General features: G+C 40.8%; 1 protein-coding gene across 2 annotated transcripts in view; it reads left to right on the forward strand.

Annotated features, from left to right (window-relative positions):
• Positions 1 to 24,158, forward strand: part of CCR6 (C-C motif chemokine receptor 6) — a 145,726-nt gene that overhangs the window by 86,119 nt on the left and 35,449 nt on the right. Inside the window, exon 2 of one of the 2 annotated variants that reach the window (XM_078646881.1) lies at positions 8,492 to 8,620. The gene's annotated coding sequence lies outside the window, so the exon portion shown is untranslated. Of the gene's footprint in view, positions 1 to 8,490; positions 8,621 to 24,158 lie in introns of those variants that run through there. The other variant, XM_078646882.1, reaches the window with a different exon arrangement.

A 24,158-nucleotide genomic window follows, 5' to 3' on the forward strand; every position in this document is an offset into this window, starting at 1 on the left:
TCGGCAACCAAATTGCATCCCCCCGCTTCTTTGATTTATATCCTCTAGTATCATTGATGGCCACTTCATAACTATGAACCGCTAAAAAGCGGGCTAGCCACATCTGAAAGCTGGGGGGGTCGGGCTCTTTCCAGCGAGCAGAGAGAATTCATTTTAATACAGCTATGCTAATAAATAGCAGTCTTTCTTCGGTTTTTGATAGTTTTAGAGAGGTATCAAGTCCCAATAAAAAGAGGGTATCTGACTCAGGTAATCTATGGCCAAATAGCTCTTCCCAAAAGGCTGGGATCATACTTTTAATTAGGATCAGCTCGGGACAATTGCTAAACATGTGTATAAGGGTCGCGGGTCCTTGTGAACATCTGGGACACAGGTCATTCTCTCTTTTGCCCCAAGCGAACAATTTGTCCGGGGTGTAATAAAGGTCAAACAGGGTTTTAAAAAACTGTGCTTTTAGATTACTAGCCATGAAAAGATTGTGGCTCAGCTCCAATACTCTATCTACATCAACATTAGGATCATTTAATGTAGCTGCCCATTTTGTTTCAGTTTTTTCGAGGTCATCATGAGTTTTACTCAAAAGAATATTGTAGAATGTTCCTATTCTAGTATTTACTCTAAACATTACATCAATAATTTCAATTCTTGACAAACAAATTATAGACTCTTTAGCTTTAAGTTTAGCAAATATTTGCGCAAATTTGATAAAATCTCCATTAGGCAAATCAAACTTAAATTGCAAATCAGAAAAGGTTGTATCAAAATCAATCAACAACAAATCATTAACAGTTCTAATCCCAGCCTTTCCCACTTCCTCGCAATAAGATCGAACTCAAGGCCATGTGTTACATTTGAATGCCACAGAGGTGTGTACCGATTAATTTTCCCGATGTGCATGTGCTTAGTAACTTTACCCCATATTTTCCAGGCACTAATTATAATTTCTCCCTTAAATTTCTTGTAATTCTTTGTCTTAGTTTGTTTTAGAAATAAACCTTTAGCTTCTTGGCCAAGTAGAGCTCATAAATTGAGGGTATTAAAGCCATGCCCGTCACAGTTTCTTCAGTTGGGACATTGATTAAAGGAGTAAGTTGTTTAAGAAATACTGCCCAATGATAGAAGATAATGTTGGGTATTGTGAGCCCACCTCTGTAAATTGAAAGCGACATGAGGCTATGGGATCTCCGGATCGTACCATGCTGCCAGACAAATTTGGACTTGAGAGAATTAATTAATATTAACATTTATTGGTCGACAGCTAAAGGAATCACACGAAATAAGTATAGACATCTAGGTAGCACATTCATCTTTAAAAAATTTGCCCTGCCTATAATCGAAAGATGAAGACTATTTATCCTGTCTAGATCACTCTTTATCTTAACAATGAGAGGATCAAAATTAAGCTTCACTAATTGTTTAGTATTAGAACAAATTGTTACACCAAGATAGGTAGCCTTCTCGGCTCTCCTTTGATCCAAACATGCAATGTTATCGGTACACAAAATCACTGTCTTTTCTCGATTTAGGGAGTATCCTGAGCAATTGCCGTATTCTATTGTCAACTTCTCAATTTCACGGATGGCCTCAATCTGGTCCGATGTAATGACCGCAATATCATCGGCATAGGCCAATATTTTGGTCTCAAATTAACCACTAAGCACTGGTTTAATCACATTGCTCTCTAAAAATTTCAAAATTAGCGGATTGATGTACAGGGCAAAAAGCAGGGGTGAACATGGACACCCCTGCCTGGTGCCTCTCGCAATGTTGATGTATCCAGATTCTAGTCCTATCATTTGGATTTTAGCTTTGGGGCGTACATACATAGACTTAATTGATTTCACAAATTTGGGGCCGAAATTGTTACGTGACATGGCTGTCCACAAAAAGTTCCATGAAACGCGATCAAAGGCTTTTTCAGCGTCCAGTAGGATCATTGACATTCGACCCCCCGCGACAGACATGGCATCGAACAGGGCTATAGCCCGGCATGTGTGGTCAGTAGTCCCCGTACCCGGGATGAAACCATGCTGCCACGGAGAGACAAGGTGTTCAATGACCCTACTGAGCCTGAGAGCCATCACATTCGCATACAATTTAGAGTCCGAATTGATTAAAGAAATAGGGCGGTACGAGGTTAATTGCTCAGGGGGTTTCCCTTTCTTAAGAAAAACACATATATTAGCCTCATCCCAAGACTCTGGGGAAACTCCATTCCACTGTACCCCTAGAAATAAATCGTGAAGAAGAGGACATAGTTGATGACCTAAAATTTTATAGAGGTCAATTGGAAGTTTATCTGGACCTGCCGCTTTGCCAGGCGCAAGTGAGGATAATGCAGCTACCACCTCAGCAAGTGTAACTTCGCTTTCTAGCTCTTCCCTGATAATATCATCTAGTTGCCTCACAGCCTCGGGATTATTAAGAAGATGATCAAGATATCCTTTCATATCATTCTCAGTTGCAGTCGTTTCCTCAGAGTACAGTTTTTGGTAGAATTGTTGAAACCGATAAATAATGTCTGCTGCTTGAGTATAAGTCTGCCCGCTATCTGTTATTGAGGAGATGTTGTTTATTACATTTTTCTGACGGGTTCGGAGTGCAAGCTGCCTGCCAATCTTTTCACCACTCTCATAAACGTTTTTCCTGTGGGCTCTATACGTTTGGGTGGCTTTTTGACTAAGACTGGAACTTAATTCCGACTTCAATACTGCTACTTGATACATCAAGCGGTTAGCATCTTGTCCCTGCGAGATCATTAGGGTGTGCTCTTCCTCAGCTTTAGCCAGGGCAGAAACCTTTAGCTCATATTCTTTTCTTAATTGCTTCCCGGCTTTCTTTTGAAAACTGATTGTTTCCCCCCTAAGTGCGATTTAAAACAATCCCACACGATATTTCTAGGGGCGCTAAACCGGTTAATATTAAAAAATTCTTCCGTCCATTTTTTGATAAAAGTAATGTACTCATTATTGGACAGAAGCTTCCGATCAAACGACCAAGACCGGTGTTGTGTAAAAGAGGCGCCAAATGTGATCAAAAGAACAAGTGCGTTATGGTCTGAAATTATTTTCGGAGGTTTATTTATTAAAGATTGCGGTGCTAGGTCGCTGGAAACAAAGATATAATCAATCCGGACATGTTTTTGGTGTGGATGTGAAAAGTATGTATAACCTGGGTCCTGAGGATTACTGTGCAACCACACATCAATTAAACCGAAACTATCTACCAATTTTTTAACCGCTTGATATACCTTTGGTTTACGCCCCACATATTTCTGTTTCAATGCAGAGTTACAGAGCAAAGGTTGGAGTGATATGTTAAAATCGCCACATAAAATTAGTGGGCCCTGCCAAGTGGCGAGTTCGGTTTCTAGCAACTCAAATAATGCAGGATCGTCATAATTAGAAGCGTAGATGGTACAAATAGTAATACCAATTGTTAATTTAACAATAGCCCATCTACCATGGGGTCTGAAAGATGACGCACTCCCAAATCAAGACGTGTTTTTGCTAGGATTGCTACACCCCTTATATTCGATGATTGGGAAGATGTTATCAACAAATTATACCCATTGAGGCTCAGTAAGGATCTCTTGGCCCAAGGCAAATGTGTCTCTTGGAGACAAAGTATGTCTACAGGGTGCAGCTTTATTAGTTCGCCCAATCGACGTCGTTTATCGCCGGACAAAAGACCCCCTACATTCCATGTTTGAACACTTAACCTACCCATTGCTGACAGGAACAGTTAGCTGGAATACTTTCATCATGTATTGCTTAGCACGTTGCTCCATCTCCTTTCTAACTACTTTTAATTTAATTAGATAAATGCTGCAAAATTGACAACATTGACAATAAATCGTAGACAAAAAGTCTCTTGCTAGTAAACCTGATTCTTTTTTAATTTTCTCTGCACCCCCCTTACCACCCCCCCTCACAACCCACCCCCGACACCCCCCCAAGGGCACCCTCGCCCCCCCCCCAACAATAGGCATTCAGACTCAACCAGAGTCTGGGTGATGAAGTTGCAGCACGACATCTGAGCTACCACCCCCTAATATGTACAATATGTAAAAAAAGAAGGGAAAAAAATTAACACAGCCAGAGAGAAAAAAAGAAAAAGAGAAAAAAAAATCTAACAGAGTACTACCTAATATCAACCCAAAATCAGAGTCGAATAAGACATATCCAGTACAAAAATGTGAGAAATTGAACAGCTAGTTAACAGATCACTATACTGTAGACTTTTCAAAACCCAGGTGTTACTGTACAGTATACTGAAATCATCTATCTAATCAATCATTTTTTTTTTATTTCCCCCCCCCCTCTTTTTAGGTCAGTTCGTCAAGATAGGCCTTTGCTTTAATCTCAGACTGGAAAAATTTAGTCTCACCACCTCGCACAATTTTCAGCCTAGCCGGGTTGTTTAAATAAGCTTGGGCCCCTTTGTCTTGGAAAGGCTTTATCATTGATCGCAACCGCCAACGTCTTTCGACCGTTGCGTGGCAGAAATCAGGTCTTGTAAAATATGAAAGGTCATTGTACACCAGCTTATGATCCGGTCTCGCTTTCCCAGCCACCGTCTGCCTTAACAAAAAGTTTCCAAAGTACACTAAGATTGCTCGAGGATATACCCCGGGTTTGGGAGGCATGTTAAACGGCATCCGGTGAGCACGCTGGATTTCGGCATCCCAGTTCCAGTTCTTTACTTCGGGCATAGACTCCTTGAAAAGTTTTATTACGAATGCCCGTGCATTTTCACCCTCCATCTTCTCAGGAATCCCTAAAATGCGAAGGTTATTTCGACGCTGTCGATTTTCAAAATCTTCCAGCTTCCATTTTATGTCAATTAATTCTGCTGCTTGAGATTTTATTTTTTCAGAGTTCGAGGTCGCCTCATTTTCATTCGAGAGAACCCTGGCCTCCATCTCAGTAACTCTCTCCCCCACGAGGTTGCAGGTTTTTGAAAGCTTCTTGACCACCCCTTGCATGTTACGAAGTGCAGCTCGGGCTATCTCTTCCCTATGAGCAGCAATAGCCTGTAAAATGGTCTCAACAGCTGTTTGCGAAATCTCAGGAGTACCAGAGTTGTCAGGGCCGTGACTCCTATACAACGTTGGCCTGGATATAGGGTGGCCCTCAGCTGGGCATCGCTGCTTGACTCTGGATATCGGCTTTATTTTGGCCCTAACAGTATTAGCATTCAAACTCTCTTCGCCATAGCTGTCCTCGGAAGTACTAGACAGGAAAGCAGATTCATTATCATTCCCCGAACCCCCTGTGGACCTGCAATCCTCTGACCATTCCTCTACAATCTCAACACCAGTCTCGTCGGAGAAAGAATAGAACTCGCTTAGCTCCTTATCCTTATCCCCCTCAGTGGGTAGGTTGACCTTTGAGGCTGAGGTTGAGGGAGTTACCCCAAGTGTAGGATCATGTAGAGGGTCATGTGTATCACTGATCACAGTAGCAAAGTTATTGACCTCTGGGGAGTTAACGGTAGAAGCAATGTGGGTAATATCCTGGCTAACCACCGCCGGCCCGGCAGTTGTTTCAACTTGTACCCCCAATACATTTTCGCCATCTCCTGAGATTGACACATGCGCTGCCCTTCCAAACCCTGCTCCTCATTAATAAGTAAATCAACAGTCCCAACAACAGTTCCATCGGGGAAAGTACGCTGCTCGGACTCACCCATGATGAAGGTACTTACAGATTTTTCCCCCTCTGAGGTAAGCTGACAGCTGGTAGAGCTGGTTGTCCTAAGTAAAGTCTCAGCCACGGGGCTGGTAGGGGTGTTCGGTTGTTGTCCCAAGGGCGCCGGTAGTTTCACACTGCATCCAGGACTGCTTGAATTAACAGCGGTTGGAAAGTTATTAGGTACTTCCTCGGGTACTGATTTTACTGAGTCCAGCTGCAGATTATTCTGCACTCCTTTCTTTTTCAGGAGCAGATCCATCACTGAGGCCCCCGTAGAATTCAGCTTTCTTCTGGAATCTAGTGCATCCTGTCTCGGAGAACGCCTTGGAGAGTGCTGTTTGGGCGTTTGCTGATTCCTGGTTTTAGATTTCCCCTTATTAAAAAAGGTGCTGCCTTCGTCCAGCGTAGCATCTAGCTGGTGTCGTTCTGCTTCCTTGCGGAGGACTCTGGCAGCTTTCGCGACTCTGACTCGTGAAGCAGCAGCTGAGGCTGCCGAGGCAGTCTTCGGGGGCATAGTTAGAAGCTCTGTCAAGTGAATCCGAAAAAGTAAAAGTAATCTTATAACACAGCGCCTCTGTGGTGAAGTCTGGAATTGTTGTGAAGCTGCTGCACTGTAGCGGCGGCTTAGGTACTGGGCGGGGAAACCAGAAGCACTTTCCCGGTGCAATTCTGCGGGAAGAGGTGCTGCCAGAAGCTGTCTGTGGTAGCTCGGCGGGCACAGGTAAGTGAAACGTTAGAGGTCCTCCTAGTCGCTCCAAAACCATCCCGCCTCGATATGAGTGGAGAAGAACGGCAATTTACCCGCACCTAGGTGGATGCGTTTCCCTCGAGAAAATGCAAAAAACGGTATTTCCCTTCTCCTTCTCCTTCCCGCATCGGCCGGTGAGTGAGCAGTATGGAAGCGGGGTGGAGCTCTCCCTCCAGCGCCGGTGGAGCTCAGGCGTAGTGCTGCATTACGGTCTTACGGCCAGACCGCCATCTTGCCTTCCAAGCCAGTCTCAAGGACGTGTAACATCCTATGATTCTGGGCAAATCACTTAATCTCCCCATGCCTAACAAAAAAAATTAAAGTGTCCTTATGTAATGCAACTGGTGCTCGTGTAAAGCACTCTGATACCCGATACCTTTAGGTCAAGTTTGCGCTACATAAAACTGTACAAAAATAAAAGTGTACCCCAACACTGTGAATGAATAAAACATACAAAACAGTACAAAGAGACAGAAAAACAATTGTAAATCGCTATGTAATCTTTCTCTCTCTCTCTATAAATAAATAAATATATATATATATAGATATATAGATAGATATATATCACAACTAATTCCTAGTGTCATCAGTAGATTTCCAAACCTTATCATTTTCAATTCCATCACTCCTGCCAGTATATGTGGCACAAATTATTTACTAAATCCCTACTCAGGAGAGTTGTGTCAGTCAAAATATAAAATTGCACACTAATAAATGACAGCTACTCATAAATAAAAATGCTAACAATAATCAGATAATGAGAACATGTATGTATAGCATTTATTTAACAACAAGCACCAAAACGACCAATTTTTTTATAGTGTAGGTAATACTATATACAACCAAGCACCTCTTTTTACAATCAATACATCTAGTACACATCAAATTTCATTTAATATATCCCATTATTACAGCAGACCGTGCCTGTCCTAGAGTGTGTAGTCAGAAGAAAATATCAGTTTAACAGAAGTGTGTGAAAAACCACAACAAACTCCTGAAGTAACACATTTTTAATCAGCAAAGAGATAAGACAGAGAGTTCAAAATACCAAACAATTTGACACAGCAACATTTACTTACTTGAAAATTGATAAAACATTGTTTTATGGCAAAATTAACAAATGGCGGACTCACAAATCAGCAGCATGATGAAATTTACCACATTACAACGTGAAATTATGCCAAGAAATATTGATACTTCCTGGATAGACTCGATTGAGCGCTACACTCAATCCGAAAATAGTTTGTATCAGAAAAAAGTATTTCTTCTTATGTGCAAGAAACATAGACTAATGAGCAGTAAACTCAACTAACAAAGATTCTAGTAGATAACATTCAAGTTCTAGAAGAAACCCGTTAAGATGAACACACTTACTTACCAATGATTGCACTCAAAGAGCCACACATCAACAGAAGCCAACACTGGTCCTCATATCTCAGCTCTGCTTCTGCTCATCACTGCTCATGGAACATGTCCCCACTCAGGCCTGTCCCAGCTCTGAACTATTCTTCTTCCTGCTTCCGGTTCATAGTCAATAGGATACCGATGCTCTTGTGTTACACCACGTATTGCTGATTGCGTGTAGGATACAGGCAATCTTTTAGCCAGTCATTCCTCTTCTGTTGTAGTGTCTCTGCAATGCAGAATCTCTTCTTCAAATGGCATATTTTGTAAGGCATGGATAGGAGTGCAAACATTTGCTGGATTGCAGTGTTTGCAAAGATAAACCTCCATGTATGACTCTCTTGTGTCCAGCCATCTCCTTTACACTGAATGATAGGCCTGCTACAGTGCGTGGGCCTAGTCAGAATGTATGAGTGTGTTATGATATGCCATTCTCTTCGCCAAGGATATGGCGGATTGGACAAGGAAGCCTTCACGGGGCGGCAACCTGCCGGACAAGGTCGCATTGGAGGCCAGTACCGCGATTAATCCTAGTAAGGTGGGGAGGAGAGGAGAATTGATCCAATTGCTGTATGTTTGTGACAACATTTAATAAAAATTTGTTATAAAAAAAAATGATGTGCCATTCTCTTATTTTCAGCAGAGATTACCTCAGCTCTCAAATGGTGTTTTCTCAACTGGATCACATTCAACATTTAAGGAGGGCACAGTCAAAGCTTCAGATACACCAAGACCAGCTGCCCACTGTGTAAGGAGCTCCACATCAGAAAAAGTAAGTAGCGCTCTCTAATTCATAATCAACAAAGTGAATACATGCAGTTGCATACATACATGCTGATTTAATAGATATTGGTATTATAAGAAGCTACTTTGTGGGCCCACCTTGGTGTCCTACACTTGACCAGAGTAGGCATGATGAAGGCGGGGCAGGAGCGGGCAACAAAGGTAGCCTGCTTAAAAACTAAATATTGAGAAAGGTGATAAGTTTCTCCAACAATAACATCATTCACTATCCAGGTGGTGAGGTAAACTAGTGTGTGAATGTTTATCAGGATGGATGACGATGATGCAACACCCAAGTAAGTCAGGTCCCTAAGGATCACAAAAGGAACATAGGCGGCATCACTACTAAATGATGTGAGGTACGCCTAGATTTATGTTTGCTAATGATTGATTTTATGTATATTGGGATATCAACTCCAAGCCTATCAGAATGCAATCCGACTATAACAGTGTATCTATATGTGTTTGAAGGCTAGTAACCCCAAAATGTAATTCTACAGCTAAATTAGTTAAAATAGCCTAAGTTTCTCTATGGAAATCTGTCCCTGCAGGGCTCCTCATCTACCATCTCATTTTATTTGTGATCCTTTTTAAGGAATGGTATTCTGCTTATTTCTCCCTCCAGAAGGTTTTCCAAGGCTTTCCTGAAAGAGTTCTGTATGGTTTCCCCATTCTTACTTTAGCTCAGATCTCTATACCAAACTCCATTGTTACATCTCTTGCTGAGAGAACTGCGCCTTCATTTTGCTACGACTGACCGGTTTATGGTGGCGAGTGCAAAAGCACACTCAAGGATTACAACATCACAAAATGACTATGGCATGTTCTCGTGTTCTAAATCGAAAACAATCCACAGTCCAAGCTGCAGTTTTCAGCCAAACCTAAGTCACAGCATTTGCTCACTGTTATACACTAACATGTAAAGTAAAACAGTCATCCTTTATCTCGTGCATTCAGTGTAAAAGACAAACGTAATATAGGTTAAAGTTAAATAAGTTTGCTTTATGTTTATTATTTTATAATCCCCTTAATCAAGCGTGTGCATTTAAAGCACACTGACCAGGAAGTTCCTTTGGCTTCCTTTCCTTTTATCACTTTTCTAGCTTTTTCCTCTGCACTTGCTTTGTAGCCAAAGCCTATAGCTATTGACAACCCCCTACGAAATTAGGGGCCAGATGTACAACAGTTTTTTGTGGTGGCATCAAGAGAGTTCAGAATCCATTCATTGTACTCCTTGTTGGCTAGAAGAGGTTCCTTATTAAATGGAGGTGTAGAGGCCATAAGATTATTGGTCCACTGTTCCCCTGGGAGTCTGGACCAGTTCCTCGATTTCCGTAGAGTGGGAATTAAAGAGGATGATTTGTATATGGACCAAGTAAGAGGGAACAACAAATGGTCAGTCCATGGGAGGCCGATAGTCGAGCCTACCTTAAGCTCAGTGCAATTGCTAAGAACAGGGTCCAAAAGATGACCCTTAATGTGGGTAGAGGATACAACCAGTTGTTCCAGTTGTAATGCAGCCAGACTGCCTGCCAGCTCCACGGCAGTGCGGTCAGAGGCAGTGTCTAAATGCATGTTGAGATCGCCCAGCAACGTGAAGTTGGCGGGAGTGGTGACCAAATCGGCGACAATAGCTGGTAAGGCCTTATGAAACTGCTTTAGAGGGCCTGGGGGGCGATATATAAGAGTGCCCGAGAAACAATTATTCGGAGAAAAATCAATACAAAAAAACATGCTTTCACAATCTGGGATAGAATCAAAGGTACATCGGCATTAGTACTGTTCTTTAAAAATGATTGCCACGCCCCCTCCTTTCCCAAGGGCGCGATCTTTCCACATAATCTGATAACCCGGCAGTAATGCTTGTACTACATCGGGTTCAGAATCTGGCGTCAACCAGGTTTCCGTTAGAAAACTGCGTCTGGCATATATTCATCCAGCAGGAGTGCAATTTCTAGACTATGTTTAAGTAGAGACCTACAATTTAAAAGCAGCATATTGATATCCAGCTTTTCATCCTGGTACTGTGTGGCATTCAGCTTATGTTTACAGTAAGAACAAGTCGCAGGCAAATCTAGAGGGTAATAAAGGTGCGCGCAGCTGGCTTCCCCAGTAGGCCTCATGCTAAGAAGAAGATCAGAGCTATAATACCTTTTTTGTCCAGCAAATGATGCAGGGATTGTGGCCCCTAGCCCCGGCTGGCCGTGGACGGGCGCAGACGGGCTTAGGGTACTCATGATATAAAGAAAAAGAGGGAGGGCCGAACAGCTAGTGCGGCAACCGGGTCTACCCCCAATATGGCGGCGTCTTTTTCCCGGTCCCAGCGCCTAATCGGGGGAATCTGCGGGTGACGAATAAGGAGAGGTAGGTCTGCGTGCTTTAAAATCTCAGCAAAATACAAAGGAAATGCAAAATAATAATGACAGTTTTTTTAGAAGTATGACAACCTAATTCTCCCGGCTTCCGCCTCAGGAGACAGCACCTAGTTTTAATGGAGCGTCAAAGTTCAAAAACTGCTGCCTCCATCAATTCTCACCATTAGACGTGATTTACTAATATAATATTAACAAAATGTGCCAAATAAAATGATGCTGAATACTTGAGATCTCATACTGCACCGTAGAAGCATGCAGAAATGTTTTGAAAACGTAATTTTAAAAAAATATGAATAAAGAATGAAAGGAAATAGTTATATGCTCATGAAATGTAGAAACGTGTTTAGGTAATAAAACGTGGTTAACTTAGAATTATACTGCTGATTACCTAATGTGCCATAATGAAAATAAATGCTTAAATAGTAAAACATGATGAATATGATTAAATGTTTAGCCTGAAGATGCTTGACAGTAAAGGTTTTGCTGCATTTTATTACAAAAATATATGTATATTCCAAATGGGAATAACAAAGATACATTTATATCAAACTTGCTGGGAAAATAAAAATATGTGAAGTATTTCTTTAGTAGCAGTACCTAATATTAACATGTAAACTTTGAAGAAAAGAATAATAAGTGAATATACTAAGAGACACTGAATTATTCATGATAATGTGTTTTATATTAATCTTAACGTGCTAATGATTTTAGTGAGTTTACATGTAAGCCTCAGGTGCTTCTTTTTCCTAATTCAGAAAGGCAGGATCTAGTTGAAGTCATCATTTTAGATGCTATGAGAACTTTTCTGAAAGTTTTTTTCTATGATTGTGAACAATAGGCCCTATTCCCATTCAGCAACACTTTTGACAGAAAAGTAACAAAACAATTGCAAACCCGGAGAAAGCGTCTGGGAATGAACAGACAGTGAGTAAATGGAATTTTCTTTCTTCCGAGGAGAGGATGCAAATTATAAAATTGTTGAAACTGATGACTCAAGAAAAGGATTACTTAACGTTTCCGGATTTTCCTAGTGAGGTATTGATCACACCATGAGCAGCCCACTGTGGACAACCAATGAAAACCATAACATACGACTGAAATGAAACTTTGTGGGCGTAAACTGAGAACCTTTGGAAGTATAGTTGCCCCCATTGGAGGAGTCCGGGCTGCTGGCTATCATTTCCCTGCCTGGCAAGTTGTCGGACTGAACTTTGGTTTCCTATGCCTATCCCATATTGAACTGAACTTTCAAACTGACTCAACCTGGACTTTACAGGCTGGTAAAGTGTGCAGGTATAACTCTTCGCTGGAAAGTTATGAACATAATCTGTGACTTCTCACCTGTTATCTTCACTGCAAAAATTGGTTTGTATAAACTGAATGTTAACTCAATTTTTGGCATGCTCTCTCTCTTTCCTATTCCTTAGGAAATCAACAAATCTTTATTCATTTGCATTGGTTGATGTTGTGTGATTACTTGTACTAAATGATTTCATTATCTAAAAGACAAATTGTGGTATGTGTTTATTGAGTATTCAAATGGGGGCATAGATAAATGATATACTTGAGCAATAATATTGTTTGAGTCATTTCTTGGTGCGAATTATTTTCTAACAAATTGCCCATGTGGATTCAAAGATATAAATTGTTTATGTTTTCTGCATGAAGATTGGCATTTCTTATTCCAGGTCCTCAGAATTTGCCCCATGTTCTCTTAATATCCAAGTCCATGTTAGCTCACATAAAAGATTCATCGGAGGATCTAATGGATTGTATGAATGTTTAGTAATGGGCCCAGAGAGGAAATAGGATGAATGAAGTAATTAAAATAGATGCTTATGTATACAAATTTGGCACGCTTCACTCTGGATCACTGGTATAAGACACATGGTTTCTAAATGGGCCATGTGATTGGCTGTACACCAATAATGCTGCTTTATAACCATCAGATTGGAAACTCTTGCTAAAAAATGTATTAAAGACATAATATTGATGCCTACAAACTCCATCACTTTCACTCGCATGCCCACCAAATATGACAGCGCTATACTGGGCATTCGACTAATGCCAGCCCTCAGCAATCCCAAGTCTCTACCAATACATGTTTTTTGTACGGCAGGTACACTGCACTACTTTGCGTGACAATGCATGTGAAATGAATAAATGATTTATTATAATGGCAATGCTTTTAATGAAGTACTACATTCAGAAGAGCCTCTAATTTGAAGCTTAGTGCCACGATACATTTAGGTATCATTCGAAGAGAGCATGTGCATTCTATAGCCTGTGCTTATGTAAATAAGCAACTGATGGATGAATGGGTGGCTAAATGGCAGGATGGAGGAGATGTAATAAATTCATGCCCAAATCAGAATAAGCAGCAGTCACTCTTCTGCTAACTTACTTACCAAGAGAATGATGGATTAAACCCAGATCCTTGTGAGTGGGGGTGAATGTTTGCATTGTCTAGCATTCCGTCCATCAATTGTTTATTTTGCATATGTTACTTAAAAAAGCAGGGAGAGGAGGCGGCGGGTATGCTCAGTGGGCTGGGGGAGTAGGAGGGGGAGAGGGAATGTGATTTGGAGGGTTGCTGTTAGTGCAAGTGATAGCACCTCTAAAATGGCAACACGTATCTGATCAGCAGCCTGAAGTACTATACAGTCCATATCTGTCCAAGGAGACCTAGTACCACTTCGGTGAAAAACGAAGTACGCTGAGGAACGACTCTGCCAAGGGATGGAAGACCGATGCAGAGGAATACCAAATATATCTTATCTCATCTTGCTCAGATCATGCACTACTGGTGGGGGTCAGGGGAACATGGGGAGGCTCTGAGGGAACAGGGGGAGGCTCTGAGGCTTTCAGAAAAACAATGCTGATCGCAAATTAGAGGAACCATTCTGGGAAAGAAGAAAATGTCGCAGAGCAGAGAGTGGGAGGAGGGCTGGAGTGCAAGTGGCATGCTTGCTGATAATTAAAATAAGAAAGAAACTCTAAGCAGATGAAAAGGAGTACTTCCGCCATCGGACACTGATAAGATGAACACATGAAGAACAAGCACAGTGCAAGCGCTGTGCAGGCAAATCCTAACAACGGGAAATGGTATGCTACAAACAATAGGAACGGAGGCAAAGTAAGTGGCAAGCACACGATAGAATGAAAAGTAAGGCCGGGATGTAAGCTCCTTTTAAGATTCATATTAAATACATATAGATTTCAGGAGCACAGAGCAAGCGATGTAGAGGCAAAACCAAAAAAGGAAAGGGGTGGCGACTGCTGTTCAGCTGCATTCTAAATCAGTTGGCCACATGCCTTGAAGTCTTTGTGTTTCTTATTGTATTGTAGATGAAAAAGCTAAGCTTGTGAATGTGTTGCTGTATACATGTAAACGTTGTTGACCTCTCTAAGTTGCAGGTTAGTCAACACGTCAGTTGTTGTGTTCTGTTTATTGTGAACTCATGGCAGGCAGCCTCCAGCACATGGTGCAATTAAACTACAGAAAGACACACATCAATCAAAGAAAATCAGGAGATTTAGCCCTAAGGCATGTCAAAGTGTATGAAACAACAAATATTCACAAAGCCAATAGGTCTATTTTTGTTGATTGGCGGGTTTGTGTGCACAATCCCCTGAATAGAGGTAGGATAGCAACAAATTAACAAGTAGAGCCAAGCCACAGTTTAGCCAGAGTCTAGCTTGACTGTAGGAGCCCATGCACGAGCTGATTCCTGAAACTGCTGCAAACATCATGTAAAATCGTTTCAAAGTCAAAAAAATGTAGTTCTTTAACATGTGGAAGCGTTTTACTTTAAAAAATCAGATTATAAGAGTACATTGATAGGCATTTATTATCACATGAATTTAGAAACGTTAATGTCTCCGCTGCCCGGACTACAAATCCATTAGTGAACTAGGAGGTAAGTGAGTTTTCACAAGCACTCTGTGTGTGGCCTAGGCTCTCGTTATACATGGAGCAACATTATAGAATTTTAAATCAAAACATGAGAGGATTTGGTAAAGCACGGGTCCTGAACTTGCATGTTTCAAGGTGCTTTCCTATGCAATAATGAAGAAGAAGAAGGTGTGGTCACATAAATATTTCCCTAGGATCACACAATTTTTATCACAGTTTTTATGGTTTCACATTAGGAAATTCAGCCACTAGTGGGGTATCTCTTCCTCTTGTTTTACAACAGGGGTTAATGTTTGTCTTTAATTCTTCTGACATGAGGACAGAAAGTGGGTGGAAGGCAAAAATCCCTTAAAAGCTCATCTGCTTTTGGGCTTGTGGGTCGAAGAGGAACTCAAGCTGAGCCAGAGCCAAGCATCTGGCCTGTGGATGGTTTGAGCCTTTAGTGGCTCGCCCCCTGTATCTGTGGATGGCTGAGTGGTGTAATGTAAAAATGGGCCTATCACTGACTGTATCGCGGAGTGACTGGATGCATGAATGAATGCATTGACAGAGCAATTAGATTTTGAAAAATTAACACAGGGATGATGCTGTAGATGCAGGACTGCACTTGCCAGAAACTATGGGGACATAATTACAACACTCACTAACACTGAAGAAGGTCTACAATAACTGAGCCTGGTACAGTGCTGTACACTCTTCACTTGTGATCTGTACAAATGCAATAGCCCACTGCCATATGAGCACACTGCACCGTCAAAGCAGCAGTACGATTGGACTTGTTTACAGTAAGGAAGTGTGTACATCACAGAATTTATTCCTCTGCGGGTAGGTCACCCCTGGGACCTTTTACCCCATTGGTTAGGGAGTGGCCACGAATTTCCCCAACCCACAGGCTGGCACTGGGCATACATGTGGTACCCTCCGAACCCACTTCAGAACACTGCTGTACCTGTGCAGATCAAAAAAGTCACTATCATGCTGTCTGAAAGAAGACTGGAACTCCCTGCAACCTCTTTTCGCTTGAACCCAGGACCCCAGAAGTTTCTTTAAGGGTCAGTTGGTTGACCTCCTGTTTGAGCTACAGGGACACAACAAGCTTGTCCCTACAACTGTCCAGCTGACAGTACCACCTGGATCTGGACTAGACCCTGCTGATGTCCTCTGTTGGAGTGACTCCTAATCCCAATTGGTGCCCAAGTCCTGGAGTCTTGGCTGGTGTTAGAGTGTGCTCCTCCTGCCCAAACTGTAAAAGCTGGGACTTAGAAACCTTTTCTAACTTTTCTTCCAAAGAACCAGTGGGAGGCCGAGACCACCATCGAGCAGAAGTGGTGGAATTGCGGGTCAGATTCAACTTGCTGGTTTGCCCTGCTGAAGGAGATCTCATTTCTAGAAAAGTTATTAAGTTCGAAAGTATAGGGCTTATTTGGGACCAAAGCTGTGCAGCAACCGTCAACATCAAGGCCTACCTGGGCGAAAACTTTGGACTTCGCCCACTCTGAGCTTTCCTGCTGTTGTTGATGACCACACTGGGACCCCACTCTTCAGCAACCCAGCATCATGGAGCCCTGCCCTGGATCCAGCTTTCAGCTTGCCCTGCCAGCCAGTGGTCAACAACCTCTTTTTCTCCACAAACGTTTCTAAGTCAGAAGGCCGACTTTCCACCAGGATGAACCTATTCCTCGTATCTGGATAGCACTCTATTGCATTCTTCCTTAACCTTTGACCCAGTGTAGCACGACCAGATAACCGCGGTGGCTCTTTGAACTTTTTGGCACTATTATTAATTGAAACTTCGAAAATCTATATCTGGTTCTACTGATTGTTTTATTGTCATTTTATGTCATTTTATGGATTAAAATGTAATCTATTTTTCTAAATTGCGTGGTTTGGTATTTTTCTTACGTAGTGGTTTCACTTTATTTGTGTACTGCGTACATCCTTTACAAATTACCTCTAAAGTAAGCCTGCCTGCTTTGTGCCACGCTACCAGAGGGTTAAGACAGGATTACTTAATGTCTTTTGTGGCTCACCCGGACAGAGATTGTGATTATTATTGGAGGTGGGTTCTCACTTCCCCAGGTATAATAATACTTGTATGACAACTCTGGTGGTTATTGCACTTGCTATAGAAATTTGTGTTTTGTCTAGTCTATGTTTTTGCTCATGAGATAATATAGATGGTTAATATGCTTGCTACTAAGCACATTGTGTAGCATGCAGATCACAGATTTGTGTTTTATGTAGATAGGTAAATGGTTTACTGCTTTTGGCACAGAGATCCTTATGTTACTTACAATTCATAAGTTGCAATACTTCTAATATAGCACAGTGATGCATAAAAAGCATCAAGGAATTGCATGCCAAATACAAATCATGAATTTAGAATAATATTGTTTATTTTTCTCACAAGGTTGCTGAAAAGGGTTCGTTTTGGTAGTAATAAAGTCTTACTAGTACAGCCAAACCCAACCACTGCATTACATTTTAAATTTTGACTTTGTGTTTTCTCCAACCACAAGCTCTTAACATAGGATGTCTGCCGGTAAGGACGATATGTAGCTTCTAAACCTTGCAACCCTCATTGTCTTATGTAACATTTCCTATATATGATTTATTGTCTTTGTATAATGTTTGTGTGGGATGTAAAATTCTCTGACACCCTACATTGGAATGAGTAGCGCTCCAAAAAATAAAAATGCCTTTAAAATTATTTGTGTTATTACTCATACAGCGAGATACATCTGACATTCTTACAGTGTATGCATATTTTTAATATACAAAGATTGAACAAAGTCAAAAACCTGTTTCTAGATCATAGTTTCTCTTAAGTACGTTGTAGTATCCTGATGTTATGTTATTACGTTCCCTTTCACCTTGTTCCTAGCTGCTCAGCCAGTGTGAGTGTTCTGTGTGCAATGTTGGTGTGATTGACATGAGTGGAATGCTTGGGTGCCTGGTGTGAGTGTTGTCAGCTGGAAGATGGGCTGAGCAGCCAGCAGGATGCTTCTGGTGGGGCTGTCACCATACATCTTATGGACTTAATAAACTAATTGAAACACAGCTCGGCTACGTCTACTATGTCTACTCAACACGTGGTACCCGCCCACTACATACTTGTAAAGTGATAACAAGCTGTGTGTTTTGTTTCCTCCATTGTATTTCCATCTAGGTGTTAAGTACCAGATAGCTCGCAGCTACGATGATACTGAACATAAGGAGGGCTGATGGTCTTTTAAATCAGACCTTTGTACTGGGCCCATCTGGAAGTGAGAATGAGAAAGATGCTTTAGGGCATGCAGATGGCTGCTCAGAACAGGAAACATGCAAAGTGCAGGCACTGCTAAATGTGTCCTGTGTAGTGGGAAACATTCAGAATATATGACAGGGGCCAGACCTGATCCCAGATCCGGTTCAATAATAGCTGTCAGATCACAGATCTGGCTGGATGCCCCTCATTTATTGCCCTGGTTATACTGCTTCCAGTTGGCAGGCTGTGGGACGTACATGGGATGTGCAGGTGTTTAGACGGTCCTTCATGGAAGGGACAGGGGTGGGGTATGCTGCTGAGACTGCAGGGAGCACGGTCAATTAATAGGGAGCATTGCACAAACAAATGTACTGTCTGCTCTCCTAGGGGTGGAGACTGCGTCCAGGATGCTAGAGGGGTGTGGGACATTAATAAGGCCAGATGTGGACAGACACATTGCTTCTTTCAGGCAGGTGAATGGAAAGGAGAGGATGGATGGTTTTTTGGCAAGAGCAAACTCCCAAGTAACTGAAAGCGTCCTTTCTGCAGGCTGGAGACTTTACAGATTTGCTTCCTGGAGCTTCTACATGTGCATTGGATGCAGATGTTAGGCGGGTCCTTCTTGCAGGCCAGCAAGTGCACCATATATAAAGGTGTCCAGAAGCTAGGCAACAGTCCTTCTGCATGGACGCCCCGAATTTCCACACACTAGGCCACTCAGGCTCATGCACAATGGGAATCTATGACATAATATCGACAGACAGAATATCTACATACAAAAATATCGACACAAAAATATCGAAGTCAAAAATATCGGAGTTATATCTTCATAAAGGTAAGTACAAAAATATCAAAAAATTAATATCGTAGTACAAAAATATAGAAAATAAAAATATCGTTTTTTAAATGTATTAATAATAATGTAAAAATAATTTAAAATACATATAATTTTACAAATATACAATAAAAACTTTTAAACATATTAAAAAAATTATAACTAATACATAAATATTTTAAATGAATTAAAAACTCTACATATAAATTAATATATATACGTACTCCACATATTGCAACAGTAGGAAAATCGTTGGATAGCGTAGGGGTAAAAATTACTATTCCCACTCCAGAGGGTGCAACAGTAGGGAAAGCGTTGGATAGCGTAGGGGTTTAAATTACTATTCCCACTCCAGAGGGTGCAACAGTAGGGAAAGCGTTGGATAGCGTAGGGGTAAAAATTACTATTCCCACTCCAGAGGGTGCAACAGTAGGGAAAGCGTTGGATAGCGTAGGGGTTTAAATTACTATTCCCACTCCAGAGGGTGCAACAGTAGGGAAAGCGTTGGATAGCGTAGGGGTAAAAATTACTATTCCCACTCCAGAGGGTGCAACAGTAGGGAAAGAGTTGGATAGCATAGGGGTAAAAATTGGTATTCCCACTCCAGAGGGTGCAACAGTAGGGAAAGCGTTGGATAGCATAGGGGTAAAAATTACTATTCCCACTCCAGAGGGTGCAACAGTAGGGAAAGCGTTGGATAGCGTAGGGGTAAAATTTACTATTCCCACTCCAGAGAGTGCAACAGTAGGGAAAGCGTTGGATTGCGTATGGGTAAAAATTACTATTCCCACTCCAGAGGGTGCAACAGTAGGGAAAGCGTTGGATAGCGTAGGGGTAAAAATTACTATTCCCACTCCAGAGGGTGCAACAGTAGGGAAAGCGTTGGATAGCGTAGGGGTAAAAATGACTATTCCCACTCCTAAGGGTGCAACAGTAGGAAAAGTGTTGGATAGCGTAGCAGTAAAAATTACTATTCCCACTCCAGCGGGTGCAACAGTTGGGAAAGCGTTGGATAGCGTAGGGGTAAAAATTACTATTCCCACTCCAAAGGGTGCAACAGTAGGGAAAGCGTTGGATAGCGTAGGGGTAAAGATTACTATTCCCACTCCAATGGGTGCAACAGTAGGGAAAGCGTTGGATAGCGTAGGGGTAAAATTTACTATTCCCACTCCAGAGAGTGCAACAGTAGGGAAAGCGTAGGATAGCGTAGGGGTTTAAATTACTATTCCCACTCCAGAGGGTGCAACAGTAGGGAAAGCGTTTGATAGCATGGGGGTAAAAATTACTTCCCACACTACTCCCCCTTTAACACACAACACACTACACATACAAAAAAACACAATTAATATAAATTTCTATTAATCAATTAATAACGATTAATATTATTAAATTGATGTAATTATAAATGAACTAATTAACACATATTAATTACTAATTAATTAACAATAAATACCAACACATAAATGCAATCTCTTTAATTAATTACATTTAATTATATCACACCCTATCCCCCTATAAACACACAACCCACTACCAATAAATAAATCACATCATTTAATCACTTAATAATTATTAATTACCAATTAATTATTAATTAACAATAACAAAAACATTAAATATATTAGCACATTAACTCTAATTAATTAAATAAAATAATTAATATTATTTAATTACCAATTAATTATCAATTAACAATAACAAAAAATTAAATATATTAGCACATTAACTCTAATTAATTTAATTTACTAATTAATATTATTTAATTACCAAATAATTAATTAACAATAAAAAAAAGTATATATATTAAAACATTAACTCTAATTATTGTAATTAACTAATTAATATTAATTAATTATCAATTAATTATTAATTAAAAATATTTACAAAAATATATTAATGAATTAACTAATTAATATTAATTAAATACCAATTAATTACTAATTAAAAATATTTACAAAAATATATTAATTAATTAATTATTATTAAATTACTTCCCACCCTATTCCCCTATAAACCCACAACCCACTCTGATACTAAAACGCAAAATGTAAACAAATTTACTCATTTTCAAACATACATTACAAAACATATTTAACAAACATATAAACAACATAATAAAATACATAACACTAAACAAAATTTCGATATTAGTAAATTTCGATATTAGTAACATACATACCTTAAAAAAACGATATTCTGTCTTTCGATATTTTGGACATCGATATTCTATACCATCGAAATTAAAACATCGATATTATTGTATATCGATATTTTAATTTCGATATTTTGTCTCACTACCGCACAATGGGGCTGTGCAGGCTGAATTGCTTCAGCTTCTGTTGACTCTGCTGTCTGGGAATGATAAATGACAGTAGTGGTCGAGCCAGTAAACTAATAGGCAGAGCCAAGCCATAACCAAGCCAATGGTCTGGCTTGGCTCTGTAGAAGTGTTTTCCTGATTAGAGTTATATGTGCATACTAGTATGAGTCTGTGGCAATTTAAGTGATAATTCTGAAATGTACAGAAATATGTTTTTCGACTGATGCTCAACTAGGCCCCAACAAGGCTTCAACTCTATTTAAAATAATATGGGTGCAGCCTCACAATATTCATTGTGTGTTTATATTTCTCATTTGGCACGTCATGCTGCAAAATGTCCACTGTTTATTTTGTAATAACATCCTGTTCTATGGAGGAAGCCTTTAGATACTTCTCAAGGTTCTTCCTGCTCACAGTGTGTATTGTATTCACTCACAAGTCTTTCCATTGTTTATGTAACTGGTTTGTTCAGACACCTCCAATGACATTGGGTCAAGTAAAGCTTAACAATATTCAAACTAGGGAATAGTGCTAACCTGGTCGGCACTATAAAGTTTTATAATGTTCGTATAAAATCGAGTTATAAGTTGAGAAGGGAGGAAGCCCCAATCAAATATTAAACACAATCCCTGTCAGGGTCAACCCCAACAGTCACTAAATTAACCTGTGCTTAACCCACTGGAAGCTTAGCAAACAAGATTAACTTAGAGGCATTGTATTAAGTATGTATGCAGCACACAAACAGTAATAAAGTGAAAGCACAACTCAAGAAAAATACTAAGCCATTTAGGAAAGTCAGAGTGAATTTTTATAAATAAAATGACACCAAATAAATAAAGTCCAGTCAGAAGAACAGGAGATATACAGGAGATATACATTTTTTATGTTTTAGCTAAACATTGCGCCAAGAAGCAGAAAGCGCCACTCACCCTTATTTCCTTGCTCTAGACCGGGGGAAGTCTCAAGTTCAGGTAGACTTCGATGAATCATGGGTTGGATACAGGGACCAGATTAGTCCCACTAAAAAGTTATCCTCTCGAGTACGGCGAGAAGTCTTCTGTTCAAGGGGGCAGTGAAGATGAGGCTTTTGGCACAAAGAACTGACAGTCGTTGCTGTAGCACGAAGAGCCGGTCATCATAGAGCTTCGCGTTGGTTGATTGCTGCTGACGGTCTCTGTCGGCAAAAAGTGCAGGTCTCAGGTTTGTCACAGATGGCCACTGTTGGTGCCAAGAACAGGTCCCGCTGGAGCTTTGCGTTGGTGGTCTCCGCTGGTGGTCGATTCTCAGTGTGAAGAACTCACTTTGTGGTTACGAGGTCTCCCAAAAATATTTTTCCTCACCTTCTCTTCAGGAGAAGCTCTATCACTGATGCCAGCCAAGGGCCCAGGACCTGAGGGGCTCCTTCTGCGGATCAGGATGTACTCCTGCTGAGCGTAGCAGTGTAGCTTAGGCAGGTCCAGTTGATGCTGGTCACCTGGGCAGTTGAAGGGAGGCCTCTGTAAGCTTGTTCTGTCCCTGTAGATAATACAATAGATCAGCCAACTGACCCTTATAGTAACTCTAGATAACCTGGGATCAAGGCAAGCTGGTTAAATCTTCCTCTTCAGACAGCATGGCATGCCTTCCAGCAAACAGGGCATCCCTTCTGGCAGGAGGGCAGTCCTTCTTCTGAATCTTCCAATAGCCCAGGAGTATTTTAATGAGAGATTATGAAGGTCCCATTTGTATACCTGGTACCAGCCTTTGTATGGGTGAATTCCCTGACCTACCCCCAAAACTGATTCTGGTCAGTTCTTCCTCTTCCCCTGGCTCCAAACTGTGTATGGTGACAAAGACAAGAGCAGGCCTGGTGTCAGGTTCCTTTGTGTGTACTGCAGGTAGCGCCCATTGAAATGTAATCAAGGCAAGGTAAAGCTCCTCTCCATATCTCACTATCTGGAAGCAATGCACAACCCACCACAGCAGAGCCATTCACAGTCATGTGATCCAGGACACTGGCAAGAAGGCATAATTGGTTTGGGGCAGAAAAATATCAACTTTTTGAAAATGGCATTTTAAACATTGTAACTTAAATCTGACTTCACCACACAAGAAGATTTCAAATTACAATTAATTTGAGTGTAAACATAAGTTCTCTATCTGCTCACAGTCTGAAGTTAGCACACACTAAGAGTAATAAGGCAATCCAGTGTTAATCCATGGGAGAGATAGGCCTTACATCAGTGAAAAACGACTTTAGGAGTTTTGAATGTCAGGACATGTGGAACTTAAACACGCATGTTCTATTTTTAAATACCATGCATCCTGCTCCATGACTCTTTAAGGTCTGCCATAGGGTTGACTTAAAAGTATTAAAAAGGAAGGTTTAGAACTGACAAAATGTTTATTTTACTAGCTCGAAATAGCAGTTTAAAACTGCACTACAGGTTGCAGAGGTAGGCTTGAAATAAACCTCAGTCAAAGACACTACCCAAAACGGAATGTTGCTCACACTATGAAACGGGCCAGAAACAACAATCGTTTGGCCTAACTAGAGATAAGACAGAAAGATTTGTCATATAGCTACTCTATATCTTTATAATGCGTTAAGTTAGCATAGGCTCATTACATGTTTAAACGCCATTTTTCCTTTTGCTGCTTCTGCACACGACACTTAATTGTTGATTAGCTTTCAACCTAGTAGTTCGTTGTGGTTTACATGAGAATAATATGGTATTACTCTGATATCAGCTTTGCTTAATAAACTATGTCTGTACAGAGAGTGCTGAAGCTTCAGGAACAACACGATACTGAATTGTTATGAGGTCTGATCTTCGTGCCTTCATAGACATAAC

This window comes from Lissotriton helveticus, chromosome 6 (genome assembly GCF_964261635.1).
Source record: "Lissotriton helveticus chromosome 6, aLisHel1.1, whole genome shotgun sequence".
NCBI classification, from domain to species: Eukaryota; Metazoa; Chordata; class Amphibia; order Caudata; family Salamandridae; genus Lissotriton; species Lissotriton helveticus.